A 4,935-nucleotide genomic window follows, 5' to 3' on the forward strand; every position below is an offset into this window, starting at 1 on the left:
CTAGGCTTGGGCACATTTCAAGTAGTAAACAAATATGAGAATCTTTGAATTTCAAGTGGAAGAGGCTTCATTTGCCTTTTGATTTTATGCAAACATAGAAATATAAAGCACATGGCGACCATCCAAGAGTGAGACAAGCATCGACCTTGGTTCCTTGTATGACTACAAGGCCTTCTCCAAGAGTCTACTAGTTCACTCAAGGCATGGCTACCCCCTAACAATCCAAGGCATCGGTTTAGGGCCTTGACCAAGCGAGCCAAGGTGATTCCCCTCGCCTGCCAAAGACCACTAAGGCGATAGGCCGGACACATAAACATAGACTTTATTTTTCATTTGGTAGACCTTTGTTTTGGCGTTTTTTGGTTGGATTTCTTTTCCAAAGTGTATGATGCAATCTCATAAAGTGTAACCAAATGAAACAAGCTTGCACATAGAACTAGCACACCTAAATGCTTGTCAATCATTAAGTAGAATTTTGAAAACCTAGAGCTAGCAATGTCATGAACTAGGATTAACACAAGGTCACAAATGCATACCCATGATTACTAAAAATAAGGTCAAACTTAAATTAATGACTTGCACCAAAACACCTAGATGGAAACTTGCAAAAGCTAGCCTAGCTTGCAAAAACTCATGTGGTTGTGCACTTTATGCACATCAAGGAAAATGTAGTGATAAGAGGAGAAAGAGGCAATCATGGAAAAAGTACACCTGTAATGGGGTGGATCCTTGTATCCGGATGTGACGATCGACCCCAATAGCAATGGAGATGGCCCACCAAGTGCAAATCGTCGGGGGTAAATGTCAAGCTAGTCCTCATGCTTCTTTTTCCTACACAAAAGTAAGACTCAAAGCACAATACCTCGAGGGGCATATCAACAGGAAAAGAAGCAATAATGAAAACAAAATAAAAGTCCTAAACTAAGGTCTAAAAACCTAGATATCCGGAGGGAAAAACCCACTAGGAAAAAGTGCCTCTGGTATATGCGCATGTGTTTAGTGCACCATGATCAACCAATACAAATCAAAGTCGCGTGCGACTAGAACGAATAAGAGAACCCTCTCCAAATAAAAGGATAGCTCTTTGTCTAATGGTCAAAGGCTGGCTAGCACCTAGATCTATACATGTGGTCTCCGCTGAAGGGAAAATATCATGTCTAGGGATGACATCAGCATCTATGTCACTAGTCATAGGTCTCTGAAGCTCATGTATCACTGGTACACTGGTACATAGATCTATGTCTCTATGATGGTCAATAGAAATCTGACTTGAGCTAGTGCTATGGTCTACGTGTGATAAACTAGGGGGAAGGCTCTTTGGTAGCCAGATCTGCAGTGCTCGCGCTCTAATAGGGATATCGGTATGAGCTCGTCTAGCATGTCTGTGTGTGCATATATCTCTAGGACATGCTTGCTGCTGTGGAGGGGCTGGACTCTCTATGGGCCGTCTCGTCTCTCGACATCTAGCTCGTGGAGGTCTCACGCGAGGGTATGATCGTGTATGCACCAGGTATGCTACCACTCGTGGCCTAGGTACCCAAACATGTCTCTGTCCCTCAAAATAGTCATGTGCCTCAAGTGACCGTCTAGATGTGAGCCAACCATGTGAAAGTCCGTCATCGGTCATATGGCTCTCTATAAACACAATCGTGTCGTCACAAGGCAAAGATCTAGCGTGTATCTCAGTACGGGGAACATAGACCTGTCGAAGGGTCCGGGAAGCTCTACGTGGAAAACTACGTGCCAGATCTATCATGGGTCACTCCTCAGTGGCACTACTCATCGCTGCGGAACCACTGTCTAGAGAAGGCTCTACACATGGCTCGGATGCCTATGTACGTGGTCTCCAAACAAGTCTAGTAGGTGGTCTCGTATCCCTAACTCGTGTGTCAGTAGAGGTCACTCTAGTCTGTGTACGTCTAGGTATCTGTGGTGTAACCTCTATCGGCGTGGTGTCTCGAACGTGGTCTCTAGGAACCTGATCTAGCAATATACGGCTCGTGGTTGGTCTCCGCTCAATTGGGTGATATGATCGTGAATCGGCACTCGTAGATGGCACTAAGGCGGCATCTACCTGGGGTGACTGCTCTCTCGGTGGCTCACAGACTGTGGCACCACTATGCATGCTAGAAGTGTGGGACATCGATGCTATCGACTCTGCGGTCTCTCTCGTAGAAGGAGCGACTCTTGCATATGGCTCTGGCTTGATAGCTATCTCTAAGGGCCACTGTGAGGTCGGCAAATCTAAACAAGGATGCTCATAGGTAGCCAAGAACTGCATAATGGTCTCATCTGTGTCTAGGCCAGGGTCACTCAATGTGCGATTCTATGAGGTCTCTTGCTGCACGCTGGAAGTCTCCTGGACGAGAGCGGCAGGTGGTGTAGGCTCCCTAACAATTCTCTGAGTAGTGTCTAGTCTCGGGGGCTCTACTTGTGGGCTAACTGCTAGAGCTATCTCTCGTGGAACACTCCTCAGAGGCTCTCGTGTAGGCTCAAGCATAGGTGTGTCCTGAGAGGCTCTCTCTCATGCAGTCACTCGCTCGTCAAGATAGGTGTCATCCTCATCGGGCCTCTCCCAAGGTGGTAAAATACATCCCAACAAAGGAGGCCTAGGTGGTGATATCGCAACTGGTGTGACTGGAGGACTCGGAGCTCCCGGTAACCGTGGAGCTAGCATGGCCGTCGTGGGTAAACATAAGTCGTGATGCCTAAGTCGAAGGGAGTAGGGTAGACCTATAGTCAAAATGTACACTGCGTGGCCGGTATCCCTATAAACTCGCGTGGATCTCCTATCAAATGTGCAAGAAAGTGTGCTGAAGGATCTCTAGATCCACCAATCGACAAGCGTCTGTACCTACGACCGAGCTCGTCTATATAGGTCATGGTTTGCTCAACTCTGTGAAGCTCCACTAACCTAGGATGTGTCTGCGTGTCTAGGCGATCGTCTGGGTGTGCTCGCTCAATATCATCAAAGTCAAGGGTCTCAATCGAGCGATACTGCTCTCCAAGCTCATCAATAAGGACTGCTCTATCGGCCTGTGTGTAGACTCTCACAATCTGCCTAGGTAAAGACAATGGTTGCTGTGGGTCTGCCATCCGCACATATAGAAGGCAACACCACGCTGGTACTGGCCTATGATACATAGAATCTGACCCTCTATCTTTATCGTGCTACCCGCGGTCTCTAGCCTCAAGCGGTGCCTGAAGCGTAGTGGTCAGTGGTCTAGAGGCACTCATATCTACAATGTGTAGTCTACCGTGCCCGAACTTTGGTGCTCTTAACGGTGGTGCTGGGGTCATCGTCGCCTCTCTCATATGGTCTCTAATATGTGTCACCAGAGGCGGGGATGGGTCTCTAGATGGTGCAAGGTGTCGAGGTGGAGACTCCCTAAAATATGTCGCTCTCGGGCTCTCGCTCTCAGTCTCACTATGAGTGGTATGCAAAGTACTAGCACTCGCCGAGGTGTGCATCGCTCTAGACTCGTGGTAGCTTGAAACGCCTGGCAGCAAATCAAGTCTAGGTGACGAGAACCCTAGCGGTGGTCTCCTGAGTGTCTTGGGTGGTGGCACTATGTCTAGAGGAGGTGAGGGACTTCTACTCGAAGCAGGGCGGCGCTGGGTCGGTCGAGGATCATATGGCAACCCACAAGTCAAAAAGTGAAACTCAGTGCCTGCGGTGCTCTCGTAGCATCCGTCTCTAGACTTGCCAACTAGTGTCACAACATCTCTGGATAGGCGTCGACTGGATGCACGACGCTCTAACTGATATCTACGCTGAGCACTATCAGTATAGATCACTCGGTGACCTACCCGCTGTAATATAACTTGCTCAGGGTGGTCGAATGCCTCAAAGCAGTCGTCTGCGTGTACTAGCTGTATCTCCTCTCGCCTAATCGAATAGTCGACCACGTAAGTGGCACAAAAATCATCTCTAAATGTGCCATCCAACATGTCACCGGGACGGACTCGCACTATCTGGAATGTATGTGTGGGGCAATGGGAGGCATGACACTGGACAAAAAAGTATCCCTATGTGTCCGTGTAAGTGGGTCAGCCTCTGTGCTCGCATACTAGCGTGAGCAATATATACTCGAAGCACTGGCTCGTCATGGGCATCATGTGTGCGCAAAGTGCACTCTGGGCGTGTGCACGGTCTCTAGTCGGGCTCCTATGTCTAATCTCGGGCAATCGGGTCAATGGGGTGTGCAGTGCGGAATGTGCGGGGTGATGTGCGTGAACGTGTGTGTGCGAAGTGAATGTACAACGTGGTGCGCGTGAATGCGTGTGTGTGTGTCGGCTGTCGAATGCGGATGCGTATGTGTCCGCGTGCGAGTGGTCGTGTGTGCGCATGAATGCACATATACAAGTGAAGGCGAGTGCAAGTGAATATGTGGACAAATGGGTGTGAAGTCTTCCTCTCTCTCGTTGGTGCGCGGAAAAAGCTCCTATCTCTCTCGCTGCATGGGCGCGCACCCTATCTCCCTCTCACTATGTGACGCGGGAACTTGCTCTTCTCTCCTCTCTCCTTTCTTGTTTTTTTTTTGGTGGGAAAGCCTCTAGGCCACAAACCCTTCACTTTTGCAACTTAAGAAAAAAAAGCATCTATCTCTCTTTTGAATTGAAAGTGAACGTGGAGGGTTTGTCTTCTATACATATATAATGGAGCTTAAATTTTTTGAGGATGGAGAAGGCCTCCACGTGTCGAGTGTAGACGAGAGAGCAGTTTTTGAATTTGATTCCATCATCATTCCACGAGTCGGCGACCTCTGGAATCTGCGCTTGAACTTCCTTCTCTGCAGTAGCTACTCCTGCGCGTATCCGTGCTGTGTGTAAGAGAGAGAGAGAGAGAGCGCATCTGCTGCTACTGCGCTGCAGGCAAGGTGGTGCAAGTATTCACGCGGCACTTTCATCTTTCCCAATGCACACCCGTTTCCC

At 48.8% G+C, this 4,935-nt stretch overlaps 1 pseudogene; it reads right to left on the reverse strand.

Moving 5' to 3' along the window:
* Positions 1–2,524: 2,524 nt before the first annotated feature.
* LOC147450160 (uncharacterized) lies at positions 2,525–3,951 on the reverse strand (annotated as a pseudogene).
* Between the last annotated feature and the right edge of the window lie 984 nt (positions 3,952–4,935).

Source organism: Adiantum capillus-veneris, chromosome 9 (genome assembly GCF_014529385.1).
Source record: "Adiantum capillus-veneris isolate H3 chromosome 9, ASM1452938v2, whole genome shotgun sequence".
Lineage (NCBI taxonomy): Eukaryota > Viridiplantae > Streptophyta > Polypodiopsida > Polypodiales > Pteridaceae > Adiantum > Adiantum capillus-veneris.